The sequence below is a fragment of the Zosterops lateralis genome (assembly GCF_965231275.1).
Source record: "Zosterops lateralis genome assembly, chromosome: 3".
Taxonomy (NCBI): domain Eukaryota; kingdom Metazoa; phylum Chordata; class Aves; order Passeriformes; family Zosteropidae; genus Zosterops; species Zosterops lateralis.
In genome coordinates, this window is record NC_139764.1 from 61,910,838 (window position 1) to 61,930,496 (window position 19,659).

Here is a 19,659-nt window from a genome sequence, read left to right on the forward strand (position 1 = left end):
AAGCAAAAGAGGCACACACAACCATAGCAAAACAAGGATTTGATTCCCTGTTTCCCATGGGCAGGTAGTGGTTCATCCAACTCCAGGAGAGCAGGGCCTCGTCACCTGTAAGGATTGCTTGGAAGACAAATGCCATCACTCCAAACATTCCCCCCTTCCTCCTTTTCCTCCACACTTAATATACTGAGTATGATGTCACATGGTCTGGAATATCCCTTTGGTCAGTCAGGGTCACTGTCCTGGCTGTGTCTCCTCCCAGATGCTGGTAAACCTCCAACTTTCCTTGCCAGCCATGGCAGTATGAGAAGCAGAAAAGACTGTGGCTCTGTTGCAAGCCCTGCTCAGCAATAACAAAAACATCTCCATATTATCAACCCTGTGTCCAGCACAAATCCAAAACACAGCCCCATACCAGCCACTGTGAAAATTAATTCTACCCCAGCCAAAACCAGCACACATGCAAAGAAACACTGTGATCATCAAGCTGTGCTGGATGTTACATGCTGCCTAGAACTGAACTGGGTTAAAAAGGGATACGGGCCCAAATGCCCTTTGTCACAAACACAGCACAGCATGGATTTGTGGATCTAAGTCTAGAAATTGTTGTTTCTAAATTGGCCAGAATGGCCCAGTTCAGAGTGGCCCTAGTGTTAATGCTGTCTCTTCTTAATAGAAATGGGTTAGAGAGCAGCAACCTATGTTATGCTGTCAGATATAAAAGCAAGCAAACTTCTGGAAAGCAGCAAGATGTAGGGGCAAGAATTATCCCACATCCAGATATAGCTGCTAAAATCAGGAAAAACAAGACTGACTTTTTGACTTAACACCTTTCAGTGAGGTTGATGCTATGACTTGTGATAGGGTGATAAAGAATTCTAGGGCAGTTGTGACCTTCCACAGATTTGGTAATGTAATGGATCCTTTCTGTCATGGCTTTAACAACAGTTGTACTGATATATCACAAACTCAAAAAGACAAGTTAAAATTAAGTAGATAAAAATCCACCCTGTAAAATTAGCTATACTTGTATCCTTTGAGATGTGCAAAAGAAAAAAGAATAGCGAAAAAAATACTTTGTATAAAATAAAATGGGAAAAAAATGATCTTTATTTCCTATCCAAAATGGAAATGTTTAGCAGAATACTACATCAAACACAGATGAACACAAAAATCTCGAGAGCTTAATTGTGCTTAATGTAGCATAAGCACTTAAAGATTACAAGGAAAACATACATCAAGGCTTTTACAATTTGAAGTATCAGGTCTTCAGTCAAATCCCACTGCCTATTGTCTGACTACTCAGGACTAAATTAGGATCCTTCAGGTACATGTTTCCAAGAAATAAGTTCCTTGTAGCCTAGGGGAAGCACACTGATCTGTAAGCCAGAAGAATGCACTCTCTTCCTATCTATCCTGGAAGCTGTTTACACTTCCATGAAGAGGTTTGTTGAGTGTAGTCTGGGGTTAAAAGTCTGATCACCATTGCCTCATATTAGTACTAGCTTGTTGTGTTGCATGAGGAAACTAATTTCCAGTCTGGACCGAGAATTTAGAGAATTCTCAACTCTGCTGAATGTGACCTCAATCCAGTAGTCTCACGCACTGCCTCACACAGCAAATGTATGAAGTTTGTATGGGTTTCTATTAGACTACTTGGTATTATTTCTTAGCTTGCTAGGAGTTATGCCATTATTTTGAAATTACAGTAGCCCTTACTTTGACTGACAGAAACATGCAATGAGAAATAGATTTTAAATTACTGACCTGTATACAGCTTTATTTGGATTATTCATAAAATAGTTCAGATTCATAGACTTTTTAAAAATTATTTTTGCAGCCTAGGTTATTTTTCAAGCTAAGAAAATATTCTAAATAAAATAAATATACTAGAAACTGAAAAAAGAGAAAAGTTAGTTTAGGTCTACCCAACCAATTATGGAACCTGGCCATTTTAACAAGCAGTATTTCACTTCAGGGAACAAGCAGGAAATACTCACCTGGGAAAAATAGCTAGTAATAGCTGAATGAGAGTTTTGGGATGGCTGAATTTTCTCAAAACTTTGCTCAAGGTAATTTGAAATAACTACTTATGCATGATGAGGAGAAACAGCTCTAGAATTTCCTGCTCTTTTTCCTGTTGTGGCTTAAGCTACAGATTGACAGCAGAAACATGACATGTTTGTGTCTCCAAACCGGGATTTAGCATCAAGATGTTTGACAAGGGAAACTATTTCTAGAAGAATGGGGGGAGAAGGGAAATGTGGCACATTGGTGAGGCAAATGTGATGGCAACTCCAGTAGTAATTCAATAATACATTAGCTGCCATAAAAATGGCTTAAAATTCATAACAGACCTCATCCTTTTTTTAAAAAACTATTCTTATAAAATAAGCAGTACCCTGTAAAATTCTGGCAAAGTTGAATACCACTGGTATTAGACACATGATACTTGTTTAGAATCATCTATTCATCATCTATTTATAATTCTTATGTTTTGCTATTGATGTGGCACATTGGTGAGCCTTTATTAGAGAAAATCATTGACGTTTACTATGCTTTCTTAAAAAGGGCACCATCAGTGTTATCCTTCCTCCTGCTAGGAAGAACTAGAAGGTATCATTTTTTCAAGACTGCCTACAGTTTGTCAATACGGATTACAATTGAAAATTTATAATTGTATAAAATATAAGAGTTACGAAAGGCACTTCATTTAGAGTGTTCAAGTTCACGTCACACAAGGGTTTCTACTACGGGTTCACATCTGTGTGCATTCTATCTTTATGAAAACTATGCCTTACTTGCTTAACTGGTCTAGGATAAATCACAGACTAGAATGGGATTTTTGTGCATTCAGTAAGTCAGTGGCAAGATCTCTTTATTAAGACATGGAATTTGAAAAAAACCCACATTATGTCATCCAGACACCTTCAGCAAAGATTAGTATCATGTGTAGGAGTGTTTTAAGGTGTATTATACTGAGTGCATGCTACAATTTAGACAGAATGAATAACATGGCTTAGAACATTTGTGAAACTTTTTCAACTCAACTTTTTGAATACATCATTTAATAAACCTTTATGTTCAGTTTAAAAAGAACTGGCATAGTACATACTTAGGAAGTGCAATTTGGGATCTCAAAAAGTTCAGCAATTCCTTTATGGCAATGAAGGTTTTTATAATGATTCTTACTGCTGAGACTTACTGGACAGGGTTGGGATTTATTTTTTTTTTTTCTGTCCTGCAGTACAAAGGACTGATTAACTTGAAATAAAAAGCATGGATATTTAATCCACTGAAAATAACAGCATGAATATTCTTAATCCATTCATTTTATCTGGTAATTTTATGAGCAGTTCTTTGTACAGCAGTGCATTTTGCAGGAGTTTTAAGCCATTTTTACACTTCATTTACGTAACACAGGAGATGTGATTTGAGGATATAACAATTCAGAGAATCTCTCTTTATTCAAGTAGAATTCTAATTGAGGGTATGAAGTTGCTGCATCATTAAACGGCTTAGAGTATATGATATCAAGGCAATGCCATGGGTGTCCTAGACAAGGAATAATAAAACTTCAGTAGCTCCCATTCAAATGGACCACTCTAGGAAAACAGACTACCAAAGACCAGGGAAAATCTTAGATATTAAGAAGAAATTTTTTCACTGTGAGGGTGGTGAGATTGCCCAGAGAAATTGTGGATGTCCCATCCCTGCAGATGTTCAAGGCTGGGCTGAATGGATATAAGCAAACCTGGTCTAATGAAAGGTGTCCCTGCCCATGGCAAGGTGGTTGAAACTAGGTGATATTTCATGTCTCTTCTAACCACAAAATTTCTGTGACTCTATGTATGACCTCCTGCTCCAAGGAGGTAATGGCTTGGTTCAGTAGAGAGCAAATATGGTACCTACTGAGAATGTGAGTAAATCAGAAGTACTTGCACAGTACTCAGTGAGCAGCAATTTAGCACATCTTAAAAAAAAAAATTAAACAAAATTCTGAAATACTTTGCTTTAATAAAAGGCATAATTTTACTGTAGATGGTCCACAGTATAAGCAAACTCACTCATATAGCTTGCCTGGCTCCCAGAGTCAGTGATGTGTGTATCTTACTGCAACCTGAGAATCCGACGCACAGTCATTACTTACCTGCTGGAAGATCATTTCTATAAATATTTTTGTGTGGTATGTTATAGAGTAGAGATGTAAATTATTACTTTTTAAAGAAAATTTCTTCTAGGTCAAAAAAATTGAGATGCCCATAATATACCTCTCTGAAACACAGTGCAGCATTGGAATATCAGATTGCCAACTGCAGCCAAGTATCAGGATTTATTATGCATAGCCATTGTGCCCTTGGCAAAGTATAATTTCACTAACTACATACTTCAGGCAAAAGGTACTAAAATACACTATCACAGAAATGTAGAATAGTTTCAGCTTTTCTAAAGTAGCTTTCTAAAACAAAACAGGCTTTTCATTTACTTCTTTTTAGCATGTGCAAAGGCACACAGACTAAAGTCTTAGCACGTAACCTGACAGAGATAGGGATTTTTTTAATGTATGGAGTTACAGCTTGCAATCACAATTGACAAAAGGAAACAAAAAAACCCAAAAAACTTTTTCTGCAGCTTCTCTGAACATTTTCTCCACTTTTAAATCATTTTCAGTAAGACCCATATTTCTCATAAGTCACCATCATTTCCATTAATGCAATCTGCAACTGTTCTCCTTCTGCAGCGATAAAGAGTCTGTTTCTGTCTGCAATATGCATTTGGGAATAGAAGAGTGGAGTTATATTCCTCCTTCCCATCTTTTCTCCTCTTCAGGCTAAACTGGCACAATTCCTTCAGCTTTTTCTGTGTGTCCTGTGCTGCAGTTACCTGACAGCTTTAGTGATCCTTCTTTGGACTCTCTCAAGTTTGTCAGTGTTTCTACACTACTGAAAGTCTCAAAACATAGAATCGGTATTCAAGATGTCATTCTATCAGTCCTTTGCTGAAAGAATAATCATATTCCTTAACTGGTGGGTTCCACTCTTGGCAATACAAACTTTGTTTTTGTTATTGGATGGGGCTGCTAATATTGTGTTAGTTTTCATTACCACAAAGTTATACTGCTAAGACATGCTCAGTTTGGTCCACCAGAACCCCAGGTCCTTTTCTTCAGAGCTGCTCCTATCCACTCAGTCCCCAGACAATGCTGCTGCATGGGTTATTCTGTCTCAGAAGGGAATATTTACATCTGGTTTTGTCGAGTTTTGGTGAGATTTGGAGAAGAATTCAATCCTCTAATTTGCTGAGGTCCTCCTGTATGGCAGACCTTTCCTCCATCATTTCAACTATTTCCCCAGTGTAGAGGCGTCTGTAGATTTGATGAACATCAAATCACTCCTGCTGTTGCTGATTGTTTTTTAGCTTTGCTTTCTTTTGACCTTTGGCTTCATGCCTTCTTCCTGTGCCCTCTGGAATCTACATTTCTCCTGATGCCAGTCCTCCTGTCAAGTTCACATGCTCCATGCTGTCTGGCCTTTGCTTTCCTATATGCATTGTCCACAGCTACAAAAAATAGTGTTGCCATAAAACCTTCCTTTCATACTATCCTTATTTATTTCACCTGAATTATTTCTGATAATTACCCCATGATAACATATCCTAGATTTTGTGTGGGTGTTGGCAACTCAGAATTGGGAGGGAGAAATGGAGAGAGGGGAAAAAAAGAAGGGAGGGAATCAGGATGGGACAGAGGATGGTGGTTTGGTTTAAATACACAGGAGCGAAGACAGCCCCCTGTGGAAATACAATTAGCTTTTCAAACAGATTACACTCATGCAGACGTTCATAGAAAGTGATAATTGCTTGACAGAACATTAAATTGATAATCATTCATGAAACTAATTATGGTAAAACCTTGTATTCTCCAATTGTATTTTGTTTCAGATGCAATACGGTCAGGACCTAGTCAAATTCTAGATATGACTAGATTTCTTTCTCTAGTGGTAGAAAAATCACTATTTTTAGCAGTTTATGAAACTTATGGTTGTTGTTGTTTCAAATCATGTGTCTGTATGAAGCCAGACCCACCATTCACACTCAGTAATATAAAAACTTTCTCCCAGAGAAAACTTATATATGACAGAGGCTGTATCATAACAGAGAAAAGAAGGGTGATTTGACTTAAGTGTGGAACAATTTAGCTAGAGAGGAAATAAGAACAGCATAAAATAGAATAAGTTGGTTAAAATAAAATAAACAAACAAGCAAATCCCCAAAACTACCTCCAAAAAGCCCCCAAAACACCCCAAACCTGGAACTCCAGCTATTATCGGAAGAAATAAAATGGAGATTATTTTTCTTCCTTTTTAAGGTTCAAGTAAGAGACTACATTAATGTAAAATTAATTTTCCTTCATCAGAAATCAGAGATTCAAAAGTTAAATTTGAACTTCTGAAGCCTTATGTCTTGAGCATATGAATATTTTATGTACCTTTTAATTACATAATGATATACTACCCTTTGACTCAGGTCTCTCTTTATTAAGGGAATGTTATTTTTAAACCAATTCAATATTTTGAGCTGTTTCAATATTATAATTCCCACAGAAGAAAGCCTTTCCTCCAGAAATAATATAATAAAACAGAAACTCTAAGTGGAACTCCAAGAAGAGCTAATATTTAGTAGAATGGTAGTTATGCACCTGCAGGAGAAAGCCTGCTGGCATTTTCTCTCACAAATATACTGATTTTCAAGATATTTATTGACAAAGTGTCATATATGAGATTAAGCTAGACTTCAAAGATCATTTGTAAGGAGATCCCAAATGAAACTGTGTTGGAGAAAGTGCTAAATTTTGAAGAGTAGAAATATGGGTAGAAGATATTCTTAGCTTTTCTTGCTTCAGGCTGATTGATTTGCACTAATTGCATCACTTTGTTTTCTTCTATTATGACTCTTTCATAAAATCTAGATGCATTTTATAGAAACTGATCTTCATGAGTTTATATCATATATTCACTCTCGATAGAAAGAAAGATGCTTCAAAGCACATAAATTCTATAAAAAGACAGCTTGCCTTTTGGGTGATTCTTCAAATGGATAGGCTTCAACATAGAAACTATTTAATCTATTTCTATATTCAAATTTTGATTGATACTGCAAACTCCATTTCATTTGTGATATTCTAAGTTAATGGAGGCTTCTGAAACTGCCATCAATTACTGGCAGACATGACAAATAGTGATATGAGGTTCACTCTTTTTTAACTCAGCATATTTAAAAGCTTTTTCTGCTAAATTTGCGAATATTCAAATTGTTGAATGTGTACATGCTGTTTAAACCCACCTGTGAACTTTAGATATCTAAAAAGGCTATTGTTTCACAACTGATGTAGAAGAAAGATCTTACAAAGAATGACAAAGAAAGGAATAGCATAAGAAGAGACTGTAATATGTCCTTCCCTCAATATTTATCAGAAAATGTCATCCTTGCTTGAAATTATGAGCAAAATTTTAAAATTTCTTGAATTGAACGAGGCACTTACTATAGCTGAAAGGTATATAGAATATATATGTTTTATTCAGAAAGCACTGAGAGCTAAAGCATTTGACAGAAGTTATTTTCTTTCGCTATCTGGGCCTAAATTCTTAGAAACAGCACTTGTAGAATCACTGTACAAAGACACCACAGGTCCTAATCAGCTCATTCAGGAATCCCCTTGAGTTACAGTTTCCCACAAAATGGGCCTTTACTTCCAAAACAAAACCTTGATAATCCTCTGAGGTCATAGAAATATAAAACAAAGCCAAAAGCTCAACTTCATGGGACTTATTTTCTCTCTTAGGGGCTAATTAGCTATTTTATTTTAATCTCAAAGTAGGAAGGTTGTTAATCCTTGACTTCAAAGACCCCCAAACCTAAAATGTAATTAAAGGGAGTAACTCATTCTTCCAGCCCAGGAAGCATTGACTTAACATTTCTGTTTCCTTTCTTTCCCTGCTTCCAAAAGAGACTCAATTTGCAGGAATCCCTCGTGACTATTTAGCTCCTTGAACAGTGCTTAGGGAGGTAGGGGTGGATGAGTGTTAGATTTAGTTTTTACCCTTTCTAGCTGTCTTGGACTTCTAGCTCTGGGTTTCAGGTACTGGTGCAAAACAACACCCAAAGTGGAAATACAGCAACAACATGGCAGAATACAGCACTGTAAACGGTGGAAGGAGAACATGCAAGCACACATACTCAAAACTGTCATTAGAGCATTACTAAAATTGCTCTACACAAATATTTCATAGATAATCATAAAGAAGGACAAATACCTATATGCTGTAACTTAACTTCATAGCTGGTTGCAATCTTTTAACTTAAAACTGAAAACAAAGACTTAAATTGCAGATTATTTTCCCAAAATATGTTTTTAGTGAATTTCAACAATACACAGAAGCACAATACTTTTTTGTACAGATTCTTTATTGGAGAATCTATTACGTTTTGTGAAGTAAAAAGTAAATCAGTGTTAGATCTTTTAAATTACAACAAATTATAGCAAGTTGGATCTCTAGTTACCATGGTTACAGGTCCCAACAGACCATTCTTAAAGCATTTTCTTCTCCACCCAAGATAGCAACACTCTTTTAAAATTGTTATCTAGACTACAGCAAAAGATGATTTATAGTGTATTTATGCTGATATTCAAATTAACAGAGCATTTGTTAATGAAACTGCCACTTGGGCAAAAGCATGGACATCTTTATACTAAGAATGACAGCTGCTGGAAATTATAGGTCTTCATTCTAAATAAACCATGAACACTCTAAAAATAAACTCCACAGAATTTTAGCTTGACAAATATGAAAAATATTTCCTGTAGCTACCAGACTAACCTATGAGAAAGAATCCAACAGAATGACTTTTTCTCACACAGTAGTGCTCATCTCTGTCAAGTGCCTCTGTTCAATTTTGCACCAATCTATAATTCTTCTATGATAACTTTCACCATAATTATTAAGCACCTTTACTCACAGCTTTTCACTAATCAATTTATCCTGTATATTACAAGGGATTTTTCTGTATATGTTTCTTATCTTCTGGAACTTTCATACAGGCTCAAAGGAAAGGAATTTAGTACAATTTACAAACAAAAAATCCCAATTAATTTAAAGGGAAGGTTGTTCATGTGTTTATCTTTTCAAGATAATCACAGGGAATAGTACAACAAATGGATTTGCAAGCAATCTCTTTTAACAGGTGTGAAGCTTCATTACAATACCCAAGTGCACTCACTGAGTTGTCAGTTCACCCAGATTCTTTTCAGTTGTAACCATCAGACATACACTGAGGAGACAAAATTCTCAGATTTCTAGAAACAATTATAGCAATAATAAATATTAATGCCTAGGCCAAAACTGATATTTGCTGGTCTTTTTCAGAAAAAAATGATAAAAGTCTAATGCTAATATTATTTGCTGCAAATTTAAGAATGTCAAAGAAACTGGGCAGGTTTTAGCTACCAATGTCTGGCACACATGGAGTCACATGTTTGATTCCTTATTATGTTATCCTGGCAATTGTCTAAGAAAATAAAAAAAAAGTGGAATATTTATCTAGAATGCATTAAAATGGAGGAACAGACCATAAATTATATGTGAAATTTACAATATTTTCTATGTCGCTTCCATTACACGCAGATTGTTTCACATACAAATAGCTAAAAAAAAAAAAAAAAAAAGAGATGCAAAATCTATCCATGTATTAAATTTCCTCTAACTATTGTGTTTTCTGGTTTCCTTCATGTCAAGATTTTTTTCAGAGTCCTATCATTAACCCTGTTTATCATTACTTACAGCTACTATAAATTCCTGATAAATTTCTACAAACAAATCCTTTTCTACTAATCTAACCTTAATGTGCCAATATGTTTATTTTGTTTCTAATATGGGACACAATATAAAACATTGCTGATGTTAAAAAAGCAATTAAATATTAAAGTAAGTATTAATTCAGCAATTCATCAAGGTGTTAGACCATCTGCTCAAGACTAAAGAACTCCTTATCACTGACAAAGATGGGAGAGAGTGTGGGCAGCACCTACCTGCTGCAGTGCCATTCAGGTAGATGCATTTTCAGGTGTAGGAGAGAAGTCATCATCCCATGCTCATTTAGCAAGCCAGATCCGCCTATCTAAATTGCTGTTTAAGTACCTCAGATTCATCTACGTCAACACCAATATACTCCACTTTCCAGCTTAGGGTGAATGTGTTTTTCACTCTCCTTCTTGAAGCCAGACTGTGGGTAGTCAGATATGGAGAAGTCAAGAGCCAGACAAAGTAAAGGTAGTACCACACCCCATTGGGTGCACATTCATTATAGAAGGGTCTTCCAAATAAAGCTCAAGGAGACATGAACCAAACACTGACTGCTGGCTCTCTATACTTGAGATAGGCATCTGACTCAAAAAACATTGGGCTGCCTATTCCTATTGCCTGAAATGCATGTCTTCAGGAGTAGGAACATTTTTATCATTAAACTCATAAGGTTCTTATGTGGTTTATTTTCTTCCTTCTTCTCTTGGCTGTTTCTCAGGAGTTAAACAATATTTATATGACATGCAACCTGCACCTGCAACACTTCTGTGCTTACCATTTTACAGCTTAGCTAGCTAGAATTCCCACAACAATTAAAAACTTTACTCAAAGATAATAATGGAGTCATTGTGCTTCTACTGTAAATTACTGGAGAATTTTAATAACTGATTAACGTTAACGTCTATGGCCATTCTATCATTTTTGTTTAGAGCAGAGAAATATTTTAAAAGGTAACAAATGTAATAACAGCAACAGGCCAAAAATTCTCCAAGGCTGTATCTCTAAGCAAGATTCAGATGTATGTTCTGAAACTGATTCCCTCTTCTGGTCCCTTAATTGTTGGAACTGTAAACTACGTCATGGCTCCTTTATGGCTGATGAACCCAAATTTTCTGTCTGTGGCTGATACTCATGGTGATCCCACCTTGGCTGGAAGTCAAATTACAGGAAGGACACATTACACAGATCTTTTAGCTGTGGACACACATTTTTACTAACTCTTAATACCAGCTGTACAAAGCCAGGGCAGGGTAAAATAGGAATAACTCAGGAGTAAATATGATACAAAAAACATTGAAATCCATTGTAAAAGATAAAAGATTGTGATATTTAATTGTGACAGCAAAGAGAGAGAGTTCATAGGAAGAGCATATGCTACTTTACACTGTAGGCATAGTTAGTGAGTAATTTTCCTGCTGCCAAAAATTTTCCCCATACTGTTACACAAATAAAAATAAATATCATCCTAGACCTAAGCACATTTATCCTTTCTCTATTAAGATTAAGATATTACACATTTATCAAAGGCTCTTTTTAAGTGTTCGTTGAAAACTGTGCACAAATTTACCTGAATCAAACCCACTAGGCTGGAAGGAGCTGCCTGACAATACATCCCAGTGTCAGTGGAGATCTCCCTAACACGAGCAGAGCTTCCTCTGGTATATTTGTTCTGTTAGGAACTATGAGTTTCTGACTGGATGGCACAGCATTACACTGTCAATAACTGAATTATAATTCTAAAAAAAAAGGACTTGTTACTACTGTCATGAAAAAAACTGAAAGCAATAAAGCTTATTTATTTCATTGCTTGGGGGATCCATACTCTTTACATAAAAACAACAGTTTTTCTAGAAATTATCATTACAATCTGCATCCTCATGGGGTTAAATTATTGTAATTTCTAATACTTTCTAATGTTCAAAACAGCATAATTATTTATATCTTCCACAAGTAGAAATGTATTGCATTATTTAATTTTCTATTATTAAGCCTTATCAGCTGGTTGAGATAGAAACTGAGAAATAGAGTTGTATATACTGAGACTCATAATACAGACAACTACAGCACTCCCAAATTAATGCCACCAACAACAGATAGCTAATTTCCTTTAACTTCTATGATTTTTATTAAAATTATAATTGTAATTTTATTTCATTATAATAACTGTTTTTTTAAAATCTAAGGGTTGCTTCACAGTACACTTCCAATATCAATTATCTTAGTGTGACACTTCTGAAAAGCATAAGTACAGCAGCTTCAATTATTTATTACAAACAGGTGTTCACACACAAATGTGTTGTTAGAAGCAGAAAAGAAAATGGGGCTGTCTGAAAGAATTGTATTAGATATGTCTGATTTTCAGTTAAGGATGTTCTCATCAAATAAAACAAGAACGAAGTGTCACAACCGATCACAAATCCCTAATTTTCTAGCAATTCCCTAACTTATTTTCACTGTTGCGTATAAATACATGCATTTTAAGAGAAGGCAGAAACAAAAGTTATTGCAAGTGTTGGATGCATTAAATAAGGTGCTGGAAGAATAGCAGAGAATTGATTACATAGAATAAAGCTAATGAACCTTGGCAGCACTGTCTGGGTAATCTCTCATTTTTCCTGCTTCACTTTTTCATTGTCCATTCAGTTTAGGGCTACTAGTAAAAAAACTATAGGTCTAGTAATTTTATAGTGCCCAAATTCTCAATACAGGATGAAAAAGCATCTTTTGTACCTAACAGTCTTCTGTGAGTCGCTTTCCTTTTGTTCCAGTGGCATCCAGCCTGCTTCTGTACTCATCTTGTGGTCTAAGCAGCAAAATCATTTGCTTCCTAGTTGTACAGGAGATGACTGTTCTCTCATGACAAGGCTATTTTCAGTGCTGGGTAATTAGCAAGCTCATGGTCGCAGAGCTGTCCATCCTGCCCTTTACCACATAAACCTGGCATTTGTATGCAGCACATGAGGCAGACTTAATATTAGGGCAAGTCTTGCAGTGGTAATCAAGTTCTTATACTTGATTTTTTTTTTTTAATAGTAATAATTAATTTCTGAAGTTCCACCTATCTATCCATTAAGTGATGAAGTGTCAGGGCACAGAGGGGAGTAATCTTTTATGTTGTCTAAGCATAATTTAACTCTTAATTCAGAAGGGAGAAAAGCATAAATACAGCCAATCATTCTCATGTACATTCATGGGTTTTTACTTCCTGTATGATCTGTGCTATTAGCTATGTGTAATAGAAGCCTAGCAGCTTTCCAATTTATACTCTAGACAGCAAAATCAGTGACTGAGAAGTCTACACCAGCCTTTGCACAGAGTCCTAGATTATTCAAAGTGCAAAAACATTACAAGACGCAATAAAAAAAGCAGAAGTCTTTTAGTCTATTCTAAAATGATTCTAGGACACTAATCATCCCACTTGCTTTCACTCTTAGCTAAAACCTGTGCAAATCCTGTCATAGTGCATATTAATCAAAATCTTGTATTTTGTTCAATAAATGGTAGTATCAACATCCAAAACACTGCTTAAAATTTTTCAAATATTATCCTACTTCTTTTGAGAAAGCAAGCTTCATAAATTTACTAATGTGATTGATATGATGAAGATTGCATATTATACAGTGAATTCTGCATATATTTGTTAATGTACTGAATACCAATAAGTTTCATTTTATACATTAGAGAAATATTACCACATTTTATCAAATAAATTTAAGATATTTCAAATATACATGTAAAGTTAGACTTTCAAGAAATAGTTCTAATTTTAGAATGTCTCAAGACAGGAAGCTTATGCTAACTACTTTTTCTTCCCTGTCATCGCTCAAATAAGTTTTGAGTGGGCCAATTTTAGGCAGATTTAGCAAACAGGTAAAACCTGAAAGAAAATTTGACTTTCTAAAAGATGCATAAAAGATGTTATAAATTTGGAAACTAGAAAATGGAGAGAGAGAGAGATAGCTATGGACACAGCTACATCCTGAGATACAATATCCTGAGAGGAAGGTAGGCAGAATCTAACAGCTCCACACCCCATCTGAAGGCAGCTGGGCCAGGCAATCTGGACATATCTAGTTGCAGACTAATGACAAAATGCTTTATCTGCAGGGGTGTCACAGACAGATTCAGGAAGGAACAGATGTTATTTCCATGGAAGACAGATCTGAGCGATTAAAGGACAAAAGTCAGTAGGAAACCAGGCACTGTCATTAGCTCTACAGCTGATACAACAACTAGTAAGAACACTCAGTAGCATACTCAGTAGTGTGCTTGTACAACCTTCCTGGGTGTCTGAGCAGAAAGCTTTTAATGGCCTGTCATAGGTGATCTGTGTTCATTGACAGATAATCTTCATTAAGAAGACAGCATTTCTTGTTTTGTGGCTGCCATGGAAGAAGGACATATGGTGTTGCCTCAAACTGAGTGGTATTCCTACAGTTCTTATCTGAAGACCATACTGGACAAGAGAAAAGACTCAAAGAAGCATGAGGGGGTTTGTTGTCTCTTGCAAGATTTACTAGACAACAATACCCATACTCCTGTTAACTAGAACTCTACTGACTCCATGGTGCAGAACACACTACAGGAATGATGACTGGTCACTAAATTTCATTTCTCTTCAAGGCTTAAACATGAAGCTCTCCAGCTCTTAAAATTGTTCAAAATACTGAGGCCTGGCTTCATTGGAGACTGTCTGCCATGGATAGCTCCTTCTTCACATTCAGATAGAGTCAAAATACAGAGAACTGCTGTGCTCACAAATCACTGTGACAAACAATAAATAGCTAATTTTCTTCAGGAATGTCATAAGGACATGTCTGCAATAGGATAGGTGGGCAAACCTTTTTAATAAAATCTTCTTGTTCCTAAAAGAGAAATAATACTTGTATAATAATAGGTAAATTACACTTTTTTTTTAATCTCAGATTTGAAAATATTTAGAATTGTTTTCTTGGTAACTGAAAGACTAATTATGTTTGATTATGTTTATATTTGCATGGCTTTCCTAGGCAAGCCTGCAAATATATTTCCTAAGGTTTCCTTTTACAAAGGACAGCAAAGTCAATAGCATTAGTAGGTACACAGCAAGTAGGTAGAATTAGTCAAAGTGTAGGTACTATGGACAAGCTGTCCCCTTCCAGTAAAAATTTGATAGGAACTGCTGAAAAATACTAGTGTGTGTATATATACTTTTTTTTCCTCCTTTTCAATACAACTGCTTTAGGAACAATGGGATTATTGGTATACTATTTTAGTGTATTTAACCATGTTCCTGACATTCTAACAGCTGATATACTTTCCTGTTCTTGGTGAAGAATTTTAATTATTCAAAGAGTAGTTGTACTACATTAATATCGTGAAGGATGATTTCCAGCTTGCAGAAGAGGTTCTAGATCTTCTGATCAATATCCTGAACAAGAACAAAGTGTTTTTCTCTCAAACCTTTCCCTAACACTTTTTTAGTTTCCTACAGGCTGTGAACTGAATTTACTCCTGGTCCTCAAGAACAAGTTTTGTTGTGTGTGTTGAGAAAAATGACTGATTTTACATGAAGCCTTAACTTGCTTTTTCATCATTAGCTAAAAGTTTCTGAAAAGTTTCCTGGCTTTGGGGAAGATTGGCCAGCTTTTGTAATTAGAATTGCATGAGAAAAAGACTGAGGGAAGCATTGGTTGGAATTTCTCAATCTTACATCAATTATTGTCCACTTAGGAGACAAGCAGCAGTTGCCAGTTTAATCGTTTTATGAGACTCCATTTATCATTCATGTTAAAATGGCCCTGGGTAGGTTCTTTTTATCCATTATAAATCAAAATAAATAATGAATAATGATAAGTAATTGCAACTAATGAATCAGACATGGCATTCCTTATTCCCACTACATCAACTCTGCACATGTGCACTTCTTAGAAGAGGCAGAACTATCTTCACAGATAGCAAAAAATAGCAAAGAAGGCCATGCTGCTACTTCAAAGAGCTTTTGCAGCAATACAGTATTTGGCACAAGAGAACAATTTGGAATTAATGTGGATGCTTTAAAAACAAAGAAAGAGAACAGTTCTTAATTTTTTTGTTGTAGAGCTCTGAGGTGGACTTTTTTCACGAGTGAATAGCTTTTTACATAGGTATTATTAGTGTGTGGGTTACAACATGAGAAATAGTACTCAGGTCTACACTGCTTAAAATTTTTCATACCATTTACAAAATCCCTTAGTTCTATAAAAATAGATTTGTGGATCCTTGCCAGATATTCTTAAACACATTTCATACTTACAAAAGCAGTCCTGTAATAGTCCTTTTTCCATTGACAGTTTTGGCTAATATATATCCCATATGGTGGTGAATGAAGTATAAAAGCTAAGAAGCACTCTCACTGTTGGGAGTAGCGAAGGAATTCTCATGATAGAAAGACAAGAAGATAAAAATAAGTAGTTGATATACAAGTGCTTTTCATTTCTTTATAAAACTTCTAGGCCACCCAAAATACAGTATGTAGAAAGACCTAAATTAAAGGAGCATATGAACATTAGAGAAGCATTATTCTCATCTTCCTTAATGTGCAGTATCCAAAGATATTTGGTATAGTAGGAATCTAGGCAATAGACATAGCATGCAATGTAAATTTGAGCCATTATCACATTGCTTGATAGATCAATACTCTATTTTATAATAAATTTTAAAAATAATAATAAAGAAACCCTAACAGACAAACTAGGAAAAAAATTAAAATTAAAAAAAGTCAAGAAAATACTTCAGTTGATTTAATCTGAAACACTTCTTTTTGCCAAAAACTTGAGAAATAATTACTAACTTTAGAAAAAAGTATTTTGAGATGAGAAATAGAAATAGCTTTTACAAGAGATCTAGTTTTTATGTTTTCATTTTTTCAAATCCTGTCAAACCAATTTTCTAAATTTAGTACAAACTGTTTACCTCAATGAAAGGGAGCACCATGCCTCAATGGAAAATAGTATGTCAGAAATTTACTTCTATAAAATACGTCAAAAGGAGCTTTATGAAAGTATTCATGCTGATCTTGGAGGAACAGCTGAATGTCTCTGTTATAGTCTTAGTCATAAAAGAGTACAATTATGAGAGGAAAATATAAATACCTTATTTTGACATTTTAAAGTAACATAGGAAAATAACTGATTGTTGATTTGAATGAAAATAGAAATAAGAACAATTATTTTAATAGTACTATTAATAAATAATGGCATGCAGATTTTTTTCCTATATTTCACCCATGATTTATCAGAGACCCTTTTCACAACAATGAAGAGCTATCCAGCAAAGACCTAAAGGCTCGTTTGAACAAAACCAATTGCATTCTTCCAAATATCTACTGGTTTTGCAATGATTGTTTTCCCAGGACACTGCATTGATCATTGCTGGGCTGATCACAATGCAGCCCATTCAAGCACAAACTCTATTTGACTTGTCTTCATTCAATTTTCAAAGCACTACCTCTAGAATTCCTTTAATATATATTGTTTTCATTTGTCACAGTTTCCATCCCTGACCAAATTATGACACTGGCATTGCTACTAGCTGCATTTTCAAACATACAGTCTTCAAAATTGTCTCTAATGTCTATTAGGAGTTCACTGTAAGCATCCACAAAGACTTCTCTTTAACCTTATTTAGGTTCCTCCTAGAAACTCACTGGTGCCAGACAGTGATTAAGTTGTTGGCAGGCTGTTAATGCCACCCCTCCATCTAAGCAGGTCCACCTCGCTGTTTCAACAGCCTTGCCCACTGTCTTCATCAACCTGCCACCTCTATAAACCTATCTGAGCCAGAATGACATTTTTGTGCCATGTTGATATACTACCTGGTGCAATGGGATTCTGATGCATGAGTGAGAATGTAAATTTGGTTCAAATGCTGATAGAATATTTATTTTAAAAAGATGCATAAATAAAAATTGATGCTGTTTTGAGTTAAGCTTCTGTTTTCTAATTAAAGTAAAATGTTCAGCACTGCAGGGGGAATGAAAGCAAGTAAAATGTCACTGTTCTCTATGGGCTGCAGGCTTTGCATAAAGTTGTGGTTAAACTCTGTACAAAACTGAGAAGAAGAGAGAAATTTTCTCAGGTAGGGCTTACAGAACTCATTATCAGCAGGCTCAGAGAAAATGCAGAGAACTTAACCAATGGTGCATTAATACACTTTCCTTTCCTCAAGAGTTGCTAACCAGGACTCACAAGAGCCTTCTGGCACCAAACTGAATGCATTCACTCCATTGCCAGTGTGGCAAGGAATTTCCTTAGTACAGGAGGGAAAAATTACCACGGCCATTCTGACACAGAGGTAAGCTAAATTTGCATGAGGATCTGTCCTTCAAAATCAGAGGAGAAACAAGATATTTGTCCATCCCGCTTTATCAAAAGAAGTGATTTAGAAGGGTAAGACACGGATGTTGCAAGTATCTTGTTTGGGGTCTCTACTCTCATAAATCAGTATTAATAAGCACCAGTGACAGAACTGAAAAATACGCCCAAAATAATTTATTTATACTGGCTAGAAAATTAGACAGAAGCGCTGAGTCTTTCATTGTCCCAGGATGAAGAAATATCTTGCAACAGGAACACAATCATTGAAGCATAACAAACAAAAGGCATGCATCTGAAATGACATCTGTATTTATAGGATAGAAGCCAGAATGTCCAATTCATACATTATATATATGAATTACTTAGTTTTTATATTAACAAAAAAAATTATCTGAATACATCTTCTTTTTCAGTCTCGAAAAGGAAACAGCAGAGGTGCCTTTGTAAAGCAGACATGAACTATTAAACCAGGGAATTTGACATGCAATGTAAAAAAGAGGAGCTGTGATTCTAATTCTTCTTCACCATGATAACTTGCAAGTGCTTTCTGAAACCAAGAAAAGTGTGCTAGTAAAACTAAAACAAAACAAAAAAAACCCCAAAAACCCCTACCCAACCATGTCTTAGTCTTTCATAATCTTCTCTCAACTAATACAAACCCAAGATACATGACACAAACAATCTTTGGGTGAGCTATAAAAAGATTTTAAAAGCAGCAATTTTCCATAGCCTACAGATAAACCATTTACTTATCACAATCTAATGAATGCCTTGTATGACTGTGGCTTGCTATATGGGGATACTTAAAGAAGAACATTCACTATTTCAGCTAGCAACAGTTCATGATAAATACCTCAGGTCAATCTTGCATTTACTCTCTATATACCAGTTCAAAATAAGAAAAAATCAGTAATTACTAACATTAATTTTCCTTTTTAGTACCTTGATCCATCAAGAAAATACTTGTCCATGCAAGTATTGGCATTGATTCAGAGAAACTATTTAAGTAAAATAAAATCAAAGTTTTGAGCAATTATTAATTGTTCATGAGTCTACATCATTATTGGTGCCAACAACTCAGATATATTTCTGACACCTTAGGTATTCTTACTTAATTTAAAAAGCTATTGAATAGTCTTGCATTAAACTACCAAAATATATTCATGTACAAAAAAAAAAAGTGTAACTGCTTCACCCTCTAATTTTAATGATAGGTCTTGAAAGAAGAATCCAACAATTCAGTAGTGTTAAATTATTTATAATAATTATAATTCTTCAGGAGGTCATTATCAATCTTAATAAAGCCCTTTCTATACAGATGAATCTTTTTAAGGAGCATCTACGTATGTAAATAATTGTCACTGCTGTAATGATAAAGCCTCAGCTAAGCAAAAAAAAGAAGCCAAAAAACTATGCAAGATAGAATAGATAGAATAGATCAGTCCTTCTTCTCTTTAAATGCTTGAATT

At 35.2% G+C, this 19,659-nt stretch overlaps 1 protein-coding gene and 1 long non-coding RNA gene across 3 annotated transcripts in view; one reads left to right on the plus strand and one right to left on the minus strand.

The window, feature by feature from the left end:
* Window positions 1–19,659, minus strand: part of NKAIN2 (sodium/potassium transporting ATPase interacting 2) — a gene marked incomplete at both ends in the record, with an annotated part of 534,677 nt that overhangs the window by 324,013 nt on the left and 191,005 nt on the right. The gene's annotated exons all lie outside the window — the stretch shown is intronic.
* LOC310906675 overlaps window positions 1–19,659 on the plus strand; it is a 140,875-nt gene that overhangs the window by 848 nt on the left and 120,368 nt on the right. The gene's annotated exons all lie outside the window — the stretch shown is intronic.